We start from the raw sequence: 19,919 nt of genomic DNA on the forward strand, positions 1-19,919 counted from the left end.
CCCCATTGTACTGGTCAACTGCTCTTTTTGTCTAGGGGTGAAGAGAAAGCTTAAACTTACCCAACTCTTCATTCCACCAGAACTGTGCTTCCCCACTGATCACATGTGCAATGCTTTGCAGCCTCCATGGTAAAAAAAAAAAAAAAATAATAATACATTCTTTTTCATGGAAATTTATGTGTATTTATTCATTTACTTTTACAAAAGGTGAACGTAGTCTTTAGGGCCTAATTCTGGGCATTTCTTCTGCTTATGGTTATATTAAGAGGGACAGAGAGTGCACCGCTCTAGTGTATTACACATTTAATATATAAAAAAAGGTAATGTACAATTGCACTCACAGTAAAAAACTTGCATCACGCTTATGACAAACATCTGCTGGAAGATCCCTCAATCCATGGTAGGATGGATGGAGCCACTCCACCGTTGAACCAGCTCCAAGTTCTGTTGGCGGCACTTGAAAAGACCAGAAGCAGCAGCTTACTCGGCTGACCAGCCACTAGGCTGGAATGAACAGCAGATGCGTGACTTGATGTCTGGACTCTCCACCGCTGCTGGATATCCAAGGACCTAATTGGATAGCAGTTGTCAGGATGATGATAGTGGTTGAGGACTGGAAAAAGGAGGCCACACCTCTGAAACACATCATCCTGACAACTGCTATCCAATCAGGTCCTTGAATATCCACTAGATGTGAAGAGTCCTGATGTCTGTCTTGCCTGAGCTGCGTATGCACTGTTCATTCCAGTAGGTGGGAAATAGGCCGCTCCTGGGCTTTGCAAGCACCACCAACAAAACTTGGAGCTGGTTTATTGGCGGATCAGCTCCATCCATCCTCCCATGGGTTGAGGGATCTGTCAGCAGAATTATGTGACAAGCTTGATGCAAGTTTTTGAATTCTGAGTGCATCTGTACATTTCCTTTTTTTATATTAAAAGTTAAAAACACTAGGGTGGTGCACTCTCTGTATCTCTTATGTCTTCACATTAAGACTTGGTTCACATATTTGTGAATTTGGATGTGCTTTGAACTGCACCAAATCGCATGACATGTGAAATGAAAAACTTTTCTGTGGAGCATGTTCATATATATGTAGGCCGACCAGTTTTAAAAAGGACCCTGTACAATTTTCAGTGAGCAATTGGTGCAATTTCCAATCTGATACACTTTAATGATTCCCATCGGGATCGCACCTGCACCACATGAACAAAATCGCACCCCACCCTACATATACTGTGTGATCCCAAGCTTACTGGTGGTCTCTCTTGTTGGTCCATGAGAGCTGCACAAGAGTGCTGTACAGTGATATTTATGGACTATGAACGCCCTCCCCACCTGACAAGTTCACGTGAAGTCTTTATTGGCACAACATTCGGTGTTTATTAACTGTTTGCTATACTTCTGCTTATGGCTCCCTACTATGTGTTAAGTAAAAGCAATTTTTTCTGCTATACACACTTTCTCTCTATCACTGTCCCTCACAGGAATCTCCTTCCACCACTTAACTTCCTTATTGTTCTAGGATGCAGAACACACTGCATCAAGATTTAGAATATTCTGGGAGTACAGAGGCCTTTACCACAGCACCATGCACTCAAAGTGTAATGGAACAGAGAGTGATGTGGACATCGCCGTTGGCAGAAGATTCAAAGTAGAAGAGGATCTCTATTGTCAGATGACTGCAGTGAAGACCTCTTCAAGACCTTTGGAAAATTTGGATGTAATTGAAAAATAAAGCATAAAATGCTGAGGGGCTGGGGGCAGGTGAAACATGGTATAGCCAGGAGCCCAAAGGTGGGCTTTAAAAAAGGATTCACATGAGAATTTGTGTTCTACAATACAAAGTAAGAGAAAACAACTGTTCAGTATTTTGCTTTTTCACTGACATATGCTCCAAACTAAAGGAGGCACACCAAACAAAAAAGGATATTATATTTGCTCTTTCCACAATACAGACCAAAAGATTAATGATGTTATATTTGCATGCAGAATGTGAACTATTGATTTCAAATGCAATTGCAAGTGTAGAAAATAATCACCTTTGCCCACAACAGAGTGAAAGCATCAAGGTCAGGGGTATCCAAATATACAAGAAAGTGGGTGGTTATAAATAGAAATATCATATACTTGGTAAGTTTAAAGGCTAAGTTCACCTTTTCAGGCAGAATGTAACTTTTCATAATAAATAGAAGCCTTTTTAAATGTCTTTTCTGTCCAAGACATCCCAATATGCTTCTCTCTCATTTACTTAGTCCATGGCAGCCTTCAGTATGCACCTCTCTGTTTACAATGTAAAAAAAAATGCATTCTGAGCATTGGCTTCCTGTAGCATTGCGTGACCAGGAAACTTCATATCCCATCATGCACTGCCTTAACTGCTTCAGCTCTGCCCCAAAGCAGAAATATTGCTACAGGGTGGCAGCTCTGCACAAAATCGCGTATATATATATATATATATATATATATATATATATATATATACGTGATTTTGCATTTCCGAGTAGGGGGCGTGCACAAGGTGTGCACTCGCCCCACCCCCGCCTCCATTCGCGGCCGCATCTGTCAGTCACCGGGTCCTGGTAATTGCCGAGGATCTCCGACGGGGAGAACTGTTAGTAAACAAAACAGTTCTCCCTGTCAGCTCCATGCAAAGCAATGTGCTTACAGAGAAGCACACACACAGCACACAATTAACTCTTTGATTGCCCCACGTGTTAACCCCTTCATGCCCAGGGCCATTAGTACAGTGTCAGTGCTTTTTTTTAGCACTGATCACTGTATTGGTGTCAATGGGGATGTCAGTGACACCAAGTCATTTCCCCCCAGTTTCAGAATGCCAGCCACAGTCCCTCAGTCCCACTATAAGTCACTGATTGCCGCCATTACTAGTAAAAATAAAAACTAAAAAAGCCCAGTATTTTTGTAAACGCTATACCTGTCATGTAACCAATTAATTTACATGTATTGGGATTTTTTTTAGCAGAGACATGTAGCAGAATACATTTTGGCTTACATTTATGAGGAAATTTGATTTCTTTTCAATTTTTTACTGGACATGTTTAATAGCAAAAAGTAAAAAAAAATGTTTTTTTCTAAAATTTTTTTTTTTTATTTATAGCTCAAACAATAAAAAATGCACAGGCGATTAATACCACCAAAAGAAAGCTCTATTCATGGTAAAAAAGAACGTACATTTCATTTGGGTGCAGTGTTGCATGACCGCACAATTGGCAGTTAAAATAACACAGCACTGTAAAGCAAAAAATGGCCTGGTCAGGAAGGGGGGTAAATCTTTTGGAGGGCAAGTGGTTAATGCATCACAGAATAGGGCGTGTTTACCTCTCTCTGGACCACACCTCCCTCATCACTATACCACCTCTTTTTTTATTTACACTCACTTGCCTACTTCTTCAAGGTGTCCATATAAAGTACAATATGATTGTACAATCTCCATTAGATTTACCATCAGCTATGTAGTGCAAAGGCCTATCTGATTTGATACAAATTGAATGTATTGTTCAGGTGGGTCCTGCTATTACAAAGGTTTAGTAAATTTAAAGAAACTTATACATACATTGTACAATCACATTGCATCCTGTATGGCCAGTTTTGTACAAGTACATGGGAGAGAGCAGGTGGAGACACTCATCTATCATTGTGCTTGTGTAAACACACAAATTTCACTTTCAGGGCCCATTCACATTTAATTTAGTGGGAGCACACGTTTTTGGGTGCATTTTTCCCGCAACACATATACAGCAGACTACAGTAGTCTTCCTTATGCACAACAAATGTGGTAAAGTTACTCATGGGACTTTTTGGTGTGTTGCTCTTTTTTACCGTGCATTTTACAGAGTTTGTTGCATATTTGTGCATGCGGCATAACGTGCTTTCGCTTCCACGTTTGGGATGATCTTAGAAAAATAATGGCACTGAAAGAGCGACTAGTTTATTTTATTTACACAAAAGTGGCCATACACTATACAATCTTATTTACAATCTCCTTTAGATTTACCAAAATTATATAAACTCTATTTAGAGCTATGCACGAGTCAACATTTTTTTTCATGAATTGGATGTGCATTATGTCATGTTAGCCCTTCCAATTTAAATAGGCCCTTCATAAGCCTCAACTCACAAAATGTATTATCTGCATTTCCTCAGGACAATGAGGAGCACCACAACACCCAATACATTCATATCAGTGCATTATTGTGTGCTAAGGAGTGGGTGCATTTTTTATGCTATAAATGTGCATTGGGGTGACAATCAGAATAGATGGCAAAGCATCACATCACAATAGAGCTTACTATTATGCTTAGCAGTAATGCATGTCGAAGCACTGATTTTAATACATATTACCAAAAGTTCACAGGTGTGAATGCATCCCTAAAGTTTTTCTGCATATCTGAAGATTTCTCTTGGTTTTGGATGGGCTACCTTTTAGAACAGAGGTCTCCAAACTATGGCCCTCCAGGTGTTAAGAAACTGTAAGTCCCATGAGGCCTTGCAAGACTCTGACAGCTACAGACAAGACTCCCAGAGGCAGAGACATGAAGGGACTTGTAGTACTTCAACAACTGGAGGGCCATAGTTTGGAGACCCCTGTTTTAGAACTATCACCATATTACAACAAAGATCACTTTAAACGATATACCTATCCAATGTCCACAAAGGGGTGTACATGGTCAGAAATAAGTGTAAATACATTGCTCAAAAAAATTAAAAGAACACTTATTAATCAGAGTATAGCATCAAGTTAATTAAACTCCTGGGTTTATTGATCTGGTCAGTTAAGTAGCAGAGGGGGTTGTTAATCAGTTTCAGCTGCTTTGGTGGTAATGAAATTAACATCAGGTGCACTAGATGGGCAACAATGAGATGACCTCCAAAACAGGAATGGTTTTATAGGTGGAGGTCACTGACATTTCTTTCTCTGCTCATCTTTCCTGACTGTTTTTCACTATTTTTGTATTTGGCTAGGGTCAGTGTCACCACTGGTAGCTTGAGGCGATACAAAGGTTGCACAGGAAGTCCAACTCTTTCAGGGAAGCACATCAATACGTACAATTGCCAGACGATTTGCTGTGTCTCCCAGCACAGTCTCAAGAGCATGGAGGAAATTCCAGAAGACAGGCAGTTACTCTAGGAAAGCTGGACAGGGCCGTAGAAGGTCCTTAACCCATCAGCAGGACTGGTATCTGCTCCTTTGTGCAAGGATGAACAGGATGAGTACTGCCAGAGCCCTACAAAATGAACTCCAGCAGGCCACTGGTGTGAATGTCTCTGACCAAACAATCAGAAACAGACTCCATGAGGGTGGCCTGAGGGCCCGACATCCTCTAGTGGACCCTGTGTTCACTGCCCCACATCATAGAGCTCGATTGGCATTTGCCATTGAACACCAGAATTGGCAAGTCTGCCACTGGCACCCTGTGCTTTTCACAGATGACAGCAGGTTCACCCTGAGCAAGTGGCAGACGTGAGGAGCTGTGGAGAAAGTTTTGCTGCCTGTAACATTGTTCAGCATGACCGTTTTGGTGGTGGGTCACAGATGGCCTGGGGAGGCATATCCAGGGAGGGACACACAGACATCTACAGGTTAGACAATGACACCCTGACTGCCATTAGGTATCGGGATGAAATCCTTGGACCCATTGTCAGACCCTACACTGGTGTAGTGGGTCCTGGGTTCCACCTGGTGCAATGCCCGGCCTCATGTGGCGACAGTATGCAGGCGGTTCCTCGAGGATGAAGGAATTGATATCATTGAATGGCCCCAACACTTGCCTTACCTAAATCCAATAGAACACCTCTGGAATATCATGTTTCGGCCCATCCGATGCTGCCAGGTTGCACCTCAGACTGTCCAGGAGCTCAGTGATGCACTTGTCTAGATCTGGGAGCAAATACCCCAGGACACCATCCGTTGTCTCTTTAGGAGCATGCCCCGACAGTGTTAGGCATGCATACAAGCATGTGGGGACCATACAAACTACTGAGTACCATTTTGAGTTACTGCAATGAAATTTCAGCAAAATGGACTAGCCTGCTGCATCATTTTTTATTTTGCTTTTTGGGGTGTCTTTGAATTCCATCCTCTGTAGGTTGATAATTTTCATTTCTATCAAACTATCTAACACATTACCCAGTCTATATAAGTATAGATATCCAGCATGATATTTTCCCCATTGAGATCTGATGTGTTTTCTAAGTGTTTAATTTTTTGAGCAGTGTACATTTATATGATTGGTCCCAGTCTCCTATAGTACCCTGTACAGAAGCACAAAGGAAAGAGCTGCACTTTAAGCCAATACGTTTTTTTCTGCATATACATGTGTATACAGGAACATAATGACACAAAATGAAAGTAGATAACCAGAAGATGATCTAGCTGTGCTGCTTAAATGCAGTGAAGGGAAGTTAAGTCACAAGACAGCCTATGAGCCTATGAGCCAATGCCTTCTGGCAGCACTGTGTTAATCTCAGGACTGGGTAAACAGAAATGCAAATGTTTTAGGATGTAAAACAACTCCCATACGTGTTTTTTTTATCTGTGTCATTAGATGTTTGCCTGGACTTCAGCCTTGATTAGGAACAACTCTGGGATTTTTAATGTGTAGAAAAGGATGTCCGGATTACTTTTTTACTCATTGAAGTTGCGTTATAGTCAGGAAAAGACTGAGATTTGTGACCAATGTCATAGAGAAGCTGGGGTTGTTTCCAACATGCTGTATTAGTATTTCTATTGAGTCTTGTTAAAACAGCTCTGGATTATTTGAAAATCCAGATTTACACACAATACAATACAACACATATTTCTCTGTGCATTATGGAATATGTTTTATCTAGCTTGTACCTAATCAATTATGATATATTGAGGAGTAAATCTGCCATAATAAAAGGTCTGAGGAAACCTGGGTGTGTAGATGGCAGTAGCATGAAGATTTTAATAAAAAAGACTGTTTTGTTGTTTTTTTTTTTACAACAATATAAAGCTTAAGAGAGCTCACTTATTTATTATAAACGCTATTTCATTTCACAGGATTTAATACACTGGGCTTCAAATAAGGACAAAAGGCTTCCCAAAAGAAATAGGAATGCTGTTAAGGAAACTGGTCACCCATGTCTTTTCTCTGTGTCTGGAGTTACTGGTCTCCTCAATTCCCTCTTGTCATCATCAAAAGCAGAACTGATGTCATGCCAGAACTGCCCAATTTAGCTGCAGTGCCATCCAGCTTCACCTACCTTCCACTGGTTCTGCAGGGCAACCTTATATTATAAAAAGCTAGCTTTGTCTAGCTAAGGGGTCTCCAAACTTTCTAAACAAAGGACTAGTTTATGGTCCTTAAGACTTATGGGTGGCCAGACTGCGGCCAGCAGGAATAGAAATTTCCCTGGCATCAGTGCGAGTAAACAGTACCCCATCTTTAGTATAAGGGGGAGGAATAGTGCCTCATCGTTAGAGTCATTAGGAGGAATAGTGCCCTATTGCTGACGTCAGTGAAAAGGTCTATGCTCCATTGTTGGTGTCAGTGGGCAGAATAGTGTCTTGTTTCAGTGGGATGAATAGTGCCCCAGGGGCAATAAAGGCAAGGAATGGGTCACATCCAGGCCCTGAGCTGCAGTTCGGAGACCACTGGTCTAGTGCTGCATTGAAAAAACCTCCAGCCAGTGACTGAATACCTCTAATTTTTTCACAAAAGGAACTATAAATGTCTGGAGCAAAATGCAACATTTTAATGATAGGATCGCTGTAGAGTAAGGAGTTATAACAACTCCATAAATAAATCCATAATATCCACATTGAGGCATTTTACAGAAAGAAGCAAAAAGAGGATTCACAGCTGAAAATGCATGGTGTACCTGTTATTTAATTTATTTGAAAACACTAAACACTTTACATGTAGATATTATTGCCTCTAAAACAAAATTCAGTAGTGCAATGTTAGAGATATATATGTTCATTCAGACAAGAATAGCGGAACAACCATGTTTATATATCTCAAAATAGTAGATCTTAACTTTGAATGCATCTGCTCCACCTTTCAGTGCTCAGTAAACTCCTAAATCAAATTTCCTGAAAAATATCAATGAAAATTAAATAGTAAAATCTGAATACCAATATAGGATTAGGAATGCAGAACGCAGTACTCTATAATTAGATTGAAAATCCCACCGGGATGGAAAAAGTCTATTAAGTATGCAGATACAGTGATTTCTATGTAAATGAGTGGCTATATTCACATTGAGTTCCATTTTTAATTTTTTTTTCTTGCTAAGGGCAGAAATGCCAGGGTCGGAGGCTGTCCTTAAAAAACACTCCATATTCTAATTTCCACAATTCATTATGTATGTTAATTGCAATGACAAAATGCTCATGGGTCAACTGCATGATCCACAATGATCTAGATAGCAAGATTTCCTCTCTCAACTTTGTTTCCACCTTTGGCTGGCATAGGTTTGTGGCAAGCATGGGGAATTAGTTGTACAACTGAAAACCAGCAAAAATGAACAAAAGAAATTTTGTAAGCTACAAGCAGTAATTACATATGGACTAAAGCCAGGGAGGTGTCTTACCTGGCAGAAGCAACCAAAAGTGAGCATTATCATTATGGGAGCAGAGTCTGTATATTCTCAAGGCTGTAACTTCTGCTTAAATATATTATCTATGTGATATATGTACTGTATTGTAAATGTGATATAGTACTGTATTGCAGTTTACTAGTCCTTGGTGTGGCAGCTGCATTCTTTTTTCAAGCTACTCTTATTTTCACTTCGCAATCCTGCAAAAAACATGCTTCCTGTCCTAGGGTGACTATGTTACAACTTTATCTATGGAGGCAGCAATGGTTGTCACCATAGGGTGCTCTCCTGATATGGACTACAAATTAGTAATTTTTAGTTTACAAAAGATAGGTAGGATGGAATACACTATATTCTTCAGTGGAGCTCACAGGAAGTGACTAGAACAGAGATATTTCTGGCAACGTTAGTAGGTCATTTCTGTATTTGCTGAAAGGTTCTTGGTTTGAAAGAAAAGAAAACAAATGCATCCACTGCATCTAATGGCTGTAAACTGTAATACACTACACTTTTGTTCTTGGTTTAGTTACCCTTTAGTTTTTCTCCATTTTTGTCATAAACATTCATTAACATTAATCTTCGGGTTTACTGAGCTTTTTTCTTTGCACTTTATATTGAGAAGATTTGAAAGATACCCTTTACATTTGGGCATTTACTCTGTCTAGAGCTTATACTACTCATTCTGAAGGAATATCTCTTACGAACTACAACCAATGTAAAAGCATTTTGGTAAAAGTCATAGGGATATACAATTTACACTAAAGGCAAATTTATTTGTCAAATAATAATCATCATATATACTGTATATTGTTAGCAAACACTGAAAAGTAAAGCACTGCTTCTAACCAACAAGAAGCCTAAACAGTTTCCACCTCAAAAACATGTTGCTTTAAGGGTGGTCACTATTATGGATAAGCTCTGAGTTTGAACCTAACATGAGTTAGACCCAAACTCAAGTTGTCAACTAATACAGCCATTTTCTGCTATGCGATTGGCTGTTGCCTGTTACCAATCATGCATTTAATGACCTTTGAAAGGTGGTCAGGTAACTTAGAAGGGCCAGTAAAGGGGGTTTTCTTATGGGTCAGCCCTTTGTCAGTGTGTGGGGAACTTGGAGTAGATAGAGACAGCTAACACAGCATTTTTTGTAGGGAGAGATAGGTGCTGGTATACCATGTAGCCTCAGTCTGCGGCACTGCTCCATCCCACAGCACAGACCCGGTTATCATTACTGGTGATGCATCTACCCACGTAGAGTTTCTGTCCCACTCCCCAGCCACAAGGAGCAGAGGAGGACAGAGAGACGGCCAAAGGACATTAAGGTAGGGCTGCACTTACAGCTGGCTGAGGCCCTGCCCATCACCTGGGACAGCAGGAGAACATAGATTGGCTGCTGTGCAGCTTGGAAAAGGAAAAAACAGCTGGGAACTTTGGAGGATGTACTTCCCAGGAGACCGCTATCTATCAAGCCAAGGACTAGATGAAACTACATGTCCCAGGAGGATGAAGAGCTGCAGGAGGGGGAAGAGGGGAGAGAAACACATGCTCAGGGCAGTCTCACAGGTGAGAGGTAACCAGAGGGTGGGCTGCTGAGTTGGTGAGCTGCCTGTCATGGGTGCTCACCACAGGCTCAAATAGAGGTTGGGCTGCAATATCTGCATGGAGGGCACAGTTTTTGGAGAGACCCAGAGAGCTGGTTGAAAGGAACCTCATTGGTTCCATGAAAGATTGCCATTAACGGGTCCTGCATTGCTAACACACCTCCGGTTTTGGATGTCAGAGTTTACAGTACCTCCACTTTAGTTACAAACTCTCTAGATTCAGGGTTCAGGTGCAAAGACAACTAAAGTAATATTAAAGACAAAGAAAAAAAAAACATGTCATACTTACCTGCTCTGTGCAGTGGTTTTGCACAGGGCAGCCCCAATCCTCTTCTTCTCAGGACCCCTGATGGTGCTCCTGGTCTCCTTCCTGGTGAGTGCCCCCAGAGCAAACAGCTTGCTATGGGGGCACCCAAGCAGGCTTGATCCTGCTCTGCATGTCCATTCAAACACAGAACCATGGCTCAGCCACGCCCACTCTTTCTCCCCATTGACTTACTGATTGTGACTGACAGCAGCGAGAGCCAATGGCTACCAGTGCTGTCTCAGCCAATGAGGAGGAGAGCTGAGGCTCTCGTGCACATTGCTGTATTTTCCAATATAAAACTTCCTTCTTTAGCCTTGGAGTGTCAGAGAGTGTGGCATTGCCACAAGGGCCATTGCTGTATGAAGTTTTTCAGCCAGGCTTTTGGGGGCACCCAAATGGCCTACAGGTATGACAATAAAATTAATGAACATTTTACAAAGCTGTACAGTTTTTTTGCTACTACTGAGACCCCTTGACTGCATAGGCTAATTTCTTGAAAAAGTGAACTTAACCTTTAAGTTAGTTCACAATTTTCATCCTACAATGGGTTTGATGAACATCATGTAAACTGAACCCAGAAACTTTTGCTTACATTATTGGGAGTGACTTTTCATTATTATTCAGCCAAACACCTGCAGCGTTCTTATGAGAAAAGTTGCAGTGTCAGCATCTCTTTAAAAGTGATTAATTCTTTGGGAGTATCTCACCAAAAATGACATTTTTGTTGCAGAGTATTCCTAAAATCTGACTTGTGGGAAAATCAGTAAGCCAATCACAGGAGAAGGAAATTACATTTCTGAGGAGGTTTTGTGCACCAACTATGTACAGAAGAGGGCCTCCAGATTGCCACGTTGCATTCAATTGTACAGAAAATTACAGCATTGCAGGTATTTTTTAATAATATTAAATCACAATATGGCTTGTACTGTATAGCAACTGTATATGCTACATATATTTTTTTATTTTTTATTTTTCCCATGCAAGTGGAGTTACCCTTTAAGAAATCTTCTAAGAAATGTCTGGTGAATCAGATTAAAAAATAAACTACAGCAAAGGATGCTGAACTTGTCATTTGCATTTGTTGAACATTAAAATATACAATAAATCTGCCACAATTTGAAATCACTTATAAAGAAAATGAAAAGGCCACAGCTGCCTGACTTTAAGTCCAGAGCTGTGATATAAGTATTTACCAAATAATACATGTAAATAACATGTAGGATTTTCTATCATACTGGAAATGTATATGCTTTAATCCTTAATCAAACATGGATGTTCAAACAGACATGGATATACTGTATACTAATACACTTACATGGTTTTATGTAAATATAAAAAAATAAATAATGCATTTCCTAACTTTGCATTTAAATATCTGAAATGCTACAGAAAATAAATCTATTTAATTTTCACAGTATGGGACCTGCTTGTAAGGTTACACCCTTATGTCATAAACCAGCTAATTATCAGCTTCATGCAAAACCGCACTGTGCTTTTCAAGATTAATAATAAGTATGGGCAATAGCAGGTTGACTTGGCAATAAATATGAAAAAATATACAGTATGTAAGAGCAGGGTATGATTATTTAACTCATATTTCATTCTGTAATCACTTCCTACTCAGCATTTTCTATGTTCTCCACCTGTTTTGCAATTTCATTTTAACAGTTTGGTTCTCTCTTTGATTTTTGTTAAAACAGCGCAAAAAGCAATTGTGATATGCAAATCGCCAAAACCAATAGCAACCAAACAATTACTGGTTTGACAGCAAACTGAAATTTGTAAATTTAGCTATACAATATTGACATTTTAGACAATTCAGACAGAAACAATTGAGTACTGTCTGTGATACTTTTTTTATTTGCACTAACATACAATTTTGAGGACAAGCTTTTGGGGTATGTCCCCTTCTTCAAAGTCCAAACAGTACTCAATTGTTTCTGTCGCAAACGCACTAATACGACTACAATCACCTTAGACAATTCAGAGGAATTGACCTACCAGGGAGGCCCATTATCTTGGGAAAATGATTGTTAAATTAAAGGTTATTTAAAATCCCTGATGATGAACCTGCCCAGTTAATTAAGGGATACAAAGGATTTGGAAAGTTGAAGATATTTGTAGATGGGTACATGTGTCCGGTAGGTTTGGATATCGAGGCTCTTTAAGCATTCTGCACAAAATGGAATAGAGATTGTAGGGAACAATTTGAGACAAGGTGGTGTGATGGGGACAGAGTGTAATTAATTTAGGTTTATTATATTAGGCTGTGGTTAATATTAACTCACAACAATTATGTTTGGGGGCAAAACCACACAGTTACAGGGTTCAGCTATGGGCCTGTATTCTGTACCATGATATATGAACCTATACCGGACGTAGTGACAGCACCACATATGTGTGGATGATAATTTGCATGATTATGTTGCTTGCATTGCAACATGGTATCATTTTATAGATTTAGGCAGATGTGGACAGAAGTTAAGTTAAACTAGTTCACTGGTCTGCAAGAAAAACAGGATATATAGTTTTTAAACTAAAATTTACATTTACAACCGTCTGACTTTTCTGGGTTTAATTTAGGAATTAAGTCACAATAAGTGATTTATAAAAAGTTGAAGGACACAAACAGTAACAACATCCACAGGGCTTATGGGTATCTCACAAAAATTGTTCTAAAACATTTGCCATTAGACAAATATCTGAGAGCAAAAAAAGAAAAAAAAATGTTCAGAAATCTTGTTTTGAATAGGAAACCATAGATTTAAAGTACAGAAAAATCCAACCTTGCATTGGGGCCCTTCACACTTCATGGGTCACTGTAAATGCTCATTTAGTCTAGGGCAGATGATTAAGGAGTGCCTACCTTACTCCTCACTTCAGCAGGGTCCCTCCAGTACTCTGATGAGCCCCCTAAACCCTGCTCTGTAAGCTTCATCCAGTTCCAGTTAACACTCCAGCCTCATCAACTGTACCATTGGGTTAATGTCCCTGTATTGAATGCATGGACACTGAAGCTCCAGAGTGCTGGAACGAAGTGTAGGGTAGGTGAATGAGACTCTTCATCTCTCCCCTAGACATAACAAGCATTTAATTCTTGCAATGGGGGGGGGGGCACTGCAAAGGTGGATCTTTATTGTTTTTTTTTGCTGGCCTTTAAAAGTAAGAAAAAAGGAGGGAGGCTATGCTAAAAAACATTTTTAGGAAACAAAATCTAAAAAAACAGCCTAGGGAAAGGTTGAGTAAAAGGGAAAGTATGCTGGATGCAACTAAGAAGCATTTTTTTTTCAATCAAGTGAAGAATGTTAGGAAAATACTAACACAAAATCAGACAATTTTACAAACCAATAACACTGTAAAATCCTTAATAAAGAATACACTCCTGATTGCCTTTAGAAGTGCAGAATCATGCTTGTCAAAAGTACTTTAAATTAGGTATCCCTAACACTAGTCAACTCTTTTACACAGCTGCACAATCCATGCACTTGCTGTCCATTAAAGTTGGAGGCTTCATCCCTTCCAAATCTCTACAAAGTCTCAGAGCTACAGGACCTAAACCGTGTTCACAAATTCCTGAGAAAACTCACAATCCAATTTCCTCCATATAACATAAACACCCCAACATTAACCAGTTTGGGTGAAAACCCTTGGTGACCCAAACTTCTTTATAATCGATAACAGGGCAATGTACTGCCACAATCTATTGTATACACATATTCTAAAATTAGTCAGTCACAGCCAGTGAGCCAATGAGAGAGCAGTGGGGGGGGGGGGGCGGAAAGCCACACACTGTGTGAATGGACTGGCAGAGCAGCGTCTCAGCAGCAGCTTGTTGTGGGGGCACTCGGCAGGAGGGAAGGGCTAGGGTCACCAGTGGGGGACCCTAAAGAGAAGGATCGGGGCTGCTCTGTGTAAAACCACTGCACACAGAAGGTTAGTATAATACATTTGTTATTTTTAAAATTTGCCTTTAATTTCACTTTAAAGTTTTACATTAATGAAAAAGTAGACTATTGTAAGTGCCCTTGTCAGTGGTAAATGGTTTGTCCTATCCCTCCAGGTGCCACTTCTGCTCTGCAGTTTTGTCTGCTAAAAGAAGCTGAAAAATAACAGACTTAATGGCCAGGTCAGCAGATGAAAATAAAGGAAAAATTAATAAAGGGAACTAATGCAGCCACCACAAATTTGAAATGGTAGGTTGCAATATTTTATTTTTTTGGTTTTGGGTTTAATATCACTTGAAAGTCACTCATGTGATTGTTTCTGTGTTTTGTACAAATGCCACCATTGCGAGAGGTAGGCAATTTTTCCTGAATGCTCTGGATGTTACCTGTATGGGGAGGAGCTGTCTTCAAGGAAGGGCACTAGCAGTGCCATGACAAGGTCATCTAGAGCCCAGGGCAGACATGCCAAAATGCTCGCCCCCCCCCCAAGATGAGCATTATGTGTCATCAAAATCCCCCCCCCCAAAAAAAAACAAAATGGAGCACTAATCTTCATGCTTGCTCCTCAGCATACATTCTCCCCTCTTCCCAGTAAACATCTGCCCCCTTGCTGAAATCCCCCATCCCAGCATAAATCATTATCCTCCCATGCCCTCCAGCTCAAAATCTCTCTCTCCCCATATGTCTCCAGCACAACTCCCCCCACTCCAAATCCCCTCCCCCAGCACAAATTTCCCTCACCCAATCACCCATCCTAGCACAAATCCCCACCCCCCAAAATATCTCCTTCTATCACAAATACAGTTGTGCTCAAACGTTTACATACCCTGGCAGAAAATTGTGAAATTTTAGCATTGATATTGAAAATATGACTGATCATGCCAAAAAATGCTCTTTTATTGAAGGATGATCATATGAAGCCATTTATTATCAAATAGTTGTTTGGCTCCTTTTTAAATCATAATGATAACAGAAATCACCCAAATGGCCCGGATCAAAAGTTTACATACCCTGGAATGTTTGGCCTTGGTACAGAAACACAAGTGACACACACGAGTTAAATGCCAATTCAAGGTTAATGTCCCACATCTGTGGCTTTTTAAATTGCAATTAGTGTCAGTGTATAAAAGGTCAATGAGTTTGTTAGCTCTTACGTGGAAGCACTGACTAGGCTAGATACTGAGCCATGGGGATCAGAAAAGAACAGTCAAAAGTCCGGCGTAACAAGGTAATGGAACTTTATAAAGATGGAAAAGGACATAAACAGATTTCCAAAGCCTTGGATATACCAATCAGTACTGTTAAATCACCTATTAAGAAGTAGAAAGTTTGAGTATCTCTTGATACCAATCCAAGGTCAGGTAGACCAAGAAAGATTGCAGCCATAACTGACAGAAGATGGTGTGGTTGTTTTTAAGGAGTACAATACAGTTATACTTGAACAAAAATGAGCTGTTTGGTCGAGGTGCCAGAAAGAAGCTTTTACTGCACCAATGCCACAAAAAAGCTCAGTTACAATACGCCTGACAACACCTTGACATGCCTAACCAGGCCTTTTTGTGTCATTGATGCAGTAAAGGCTTCTTTCTGGCTCCTCAACCATGCATCTTATTTTTGTTCAAATGTCATCATAATGTGCTCCTTCGAAACAACCACACTGTCTTTTTCCAGAGCAGCCTGTATTTCTTTTGAGGTTGCCTGTGGGTTTTTCTTTGAATCCAATTACAATTATTCTGTCAGTTATGGCTGCAATCTTTCTTGGTCTACCTGACCTTGGCTTGGTATCAAGAGATCCCCGAACTTTCCACTTCTTAATAAGTGATTTAACAGAACTGATTGGCATATTCAAATCTTTAGACATCTGTTTATGTCCTTTTCCATCTTTATAAAGTTCCATTACCTTGTTACGCAGGACTTTTGACAGCTCTTTTCTGATCCCCAAGGTTCAGGATCTAGCCTAGTCAGTGCTTCCATGTAAGAGCTAACAAACTCATTGACTATTTATACACTGACACTAATTGCAATTTAAAAAGCCACAGATGTGGGACATTGACCTCTAATTGGCATTTTAACCCGTGTGTGTCACTTTGTGTGTCTGTACCAAGGCCAAACATTCCAGGGGATGAAAACTTTTGATCATGGCCATTTGGGTGATTTCTGTTATCATTATGATTTAAAAAGGAGCCAAAAAACTATTTGCTAAGAAATGGCTTCCTATGATCATCATCCTTCAATAAAAGAGCACTTTTTGGCATGATCAGTCATATTTTCAATATCAATGCCAAAATTTCACAATTTCTTCCAGGGTATGCAAACTTTTGAGCACAATTGTACCCAGCAATCATTCCTACAAGCACACCCCCTCCCCTCCCCCCCCCCACACACACACCATATCACCTTTCTAGCACAACTTCCCCAAATCCCCACCCCTAGCACAAATCCTCTTCTCCCATCCCCCCTCCCTACACAAGTCCTCCAAATCAACACTCCTAGCGCACCTCCCCAAATTTCCCCTCCTAGAACAATTCTAACCCCCTGCCACCCACTAAATTCCCCCTTCTAACACCCCCCCCCAATATCCTAGTGGTGCCCCATCACCTCCAGGGCCATCTTAATAGCATCATGGGTCACTGGGCAAAGTAATGTACTGGGGCCCCTATCAGCCTGCTCAAATTTCAGCACCCACTCTCAAGAATTAAAGTATAAAAAATTGATAGAATTAAACATATATTTATTAGTATTTTCAAAAAAATGTATTTCAAGCAATACAAAAACATGCCATAAATCAAAGACACAGTATGGGGTGACGGCAGCAGGGCAAAGTACAAGGGATGTCAGGAGGGCACAATACTGGGATCAAGAGCGCAGAGTACAGGTCCAGGCCATCCCAGGACAGCTTAGTAAAAAAAGTGACTGTCCTGAAAAATCCAAGACAGTTGGCAAGTATGATGCAATGCAAAATTATCATGGGACTCCCATGCACCTAGGGTCCTTGGGCAGTGCCCAGGGGAGCCTATGCATTAAGACAGCTCTGCCCAGCTCTCAAGATACCATAGTGTCCAAGGCAGCGGCCCCTCCTGCCCACTCCCTGTCCTAGCCCTGGACACTGGTAATAGCTGATCTAATCTGGAAGCAGATGTCATTGGCTTTTAACTTGACTCCTGAAGCCGCAAAAGCTCTCCTCCTACAGGGGGTCAGTTTGAAATTCTAAGGACACTCCAATCACACTGGATTAAGAGTGAGTGATATTTGAGTTTTATGACTATTTTGAAGTAGAGAACTATTTTGATTGATTATTTGAACTTTACATACAGCAAGTTATCTTGCATTGCAGCTACACAATCAATAGGTCCTTGGTAACCATAAAAGAAATACTTAAATACTTGTAAATACTTAATATGTGTAAATACTTAAGGGGAAAACAAAATGGTTTCTAGTATTGTAATGTTGTATATGGATTTTCAATGCATTCAATAATAACAAGGAAGGCTTTACATTGTTTTATTGTGTAGGCATTTTATACACATGGAGTGATACTGTGGGGTTGATTTACTAAAATTGGAGAGTTCAAAATCTGGTGCAGCTCTGCAAAGAAACCAATCAGCTTCCAAGTATTTTGTCAAAGCTTAATTGAACAAGCTGAAGTTAGTGGCTGGCTGGCTACCATGCATAGCTGCACTCGATATTCAACACTTCAGTTTTAGTAAATCAACCCCAGTGCCAGTGTGGTAACTGCAGAGGTTGCAGGAGTCGCCATTGTGACCCGGCCCTATGCCTCTTGGGGCCCACATGGCTTCCCTGTCACACAAAGACAATCTTTCAGTTGAAGCCATATGACAGTGACATGAGCAGCTGCAGCTGAAAGATCGGTCATGTGTGATCACTACTATACTGCCTAGGAGAGAAACTCTGAACATCTCCTCCCTCTTCCCCCCATCCTTGGTTGCTAGGAACCTTCTTGCCACACCCCCAGCTCCTAGAGAGCACAGAACTTCCCTATTCACACATGCTCCTCCTCCCAACTGCTGTGATGCTACAGCCATGCTGCTTGAGGTAGGAGGGCATACTGATCTGGGGGGTACACTGATGTAAGGAGGGGGAACACTGGTGTGAGGGCAGCACACTGATCTAAATAGGGGGGCACGCTGATCTAAGTAGGGGGGCACACTAATGTAAGGAGGGGGGCACAATGATGTAGGGGCATACTGATGTAAGGAAGAGGGCACAATGATGTAGGGGGGCATACTGATGTAAGGAAGGGGGCACAATGATGTAGGAGGGCACACTGATGTAAGGAAGGGGGCACAATGATGTATGAGGGCACACTGATGTAAGGAAGGGGGCACAATGATGTAGGGGGGCACACTGAAGCAAGGAGAGGGGCACAATGATGTAGGAGGGCACACTGATTTAAGGAAGGGGGCACAATGATGTAGGAGGGCACACTGATGTAAGGAAGGGGGCACAATGATGTAGGAGGGCACACTGATGTAAGGAAGGGTGCACAATCATGTAGGAGGGCACACTGAAGCAAGGAGAGGGGCACAATCATGTAGGAGGGCACACTGATGTAAGGAAGGGGGCACAATGATGTAGGAGGGCACACTGAAGCAAGGAGAGGGGCACAATGATGTAGGGGGGCACACTGATGTAAGGAAGGGGGCACAATGATGTAGGAGGGCACACTGATGTAAGGAAGGGTGCACAATGATGTAAGAGGGCACACTGAAGCAAGAAGAGGGGCACAATGATGTAGGAGGGCACACTGATGTAAGGAAGGGGGCACAATGATGTAGGAGGGCACACTGATGCAAGGAGAGGGGCACAATGATGTAGGAGGGCACACTGGTGTAAGGAAGGGGGCACAATGATGTAGGAGGGCACACTGATACAAGGAGAGGGGCACAATGATGTAGGAGGGCACACTGATGTAAGGAAGGGGGCACAATGATGTAGGAGGGCACACTGATGCAAGGAGGGGGGCACAATGAAGTAGGAGGAAACATACAGATGCATGGAGGGGGGCACAATGACGTAGGGGGGCACACTGTTGTAAGGAGGAGGGCACAATTATGTAGGGCGGCATACTGATGTAAGGAGGGGGGCACAATGCTGTAAGGGGGCACACTGATGTAAGGAGGGGGCACAATGATGTAGGGGGAACACTGACTTGGGGGGCACAGTGATGTAAGGAGGGGGGCACAATGATGTGGGGAGAGCACACTGATGTAAGTAGGAGGACACACTGATATAAGGAGGGGGAACAATGCTATAGGGGGGCACACTGATGTAAGGAGGGGGCACAATGATGTAGGGGGGCACACTGATGTGAGGGACACACACTCATGTAAATAGGGGAGCGTAATGATGTATAGGGGTACACTGATGTGGGGGGGCACAATTATGTGAGGGGGCACACTGATGTGGGGGGAGCACACTGATGTAAGTAGGGGGCACACTGATATAGGGGGGGACACTCTG

At 41.4% G+C, this 19,919-nt stretch overlaps 1 protein-coding gene and 1 long non-coding RNA gene across 2 annotated transcripts in view; one reads left to right on the plus strand and one right to left on the minus strand.

Moving 5' to 3' along the window:
• The window catches only part of DPYD (dihydropyrimidine dehydrogenase), a 1,720,296-nt gene that overhangs the window by 1,686,452 nt on the left and 13,925 nt on the right, over positions 1–19,919 (minus strand). The window lies entirely within an intron of this gene.
• Positions 1–19,919, plus strand: part of LOC149462189 (uncharacterized) — a 352,283-nt gene that overhangs the window by 280,132 nt on the left and 52,232 nt on the right. Inside the window, exons 2-3 of the long non-coding RNA XR_016312696.1 lie at positions 11,225–11,381; positions 14,555–14,687. This is a non-coding gene — a long non-coding RNA (uncharacterized LOC149462189). The remainder of the gene's footprint in view (positions 1–11,224; positions 11,382–14,554; positions 14,688–19,919) is intronic.

This window comes from Staurois parvus, unplaced genomic scaffold (assembly GCF_062004578.1).
Source record: "Staurois parvus isolate SC_StPar_1 unplaced genomic scaffold, SC_StPar_1.0 ptg000183l, whole genome shotgun sequence".
Classification (NCBI taxonomy): domain Eukaryota; kingdom Metazoa; phylum Chordata; class Amphibia; order Anura; family Ranidae; genus Staurois; species Staurois parvus.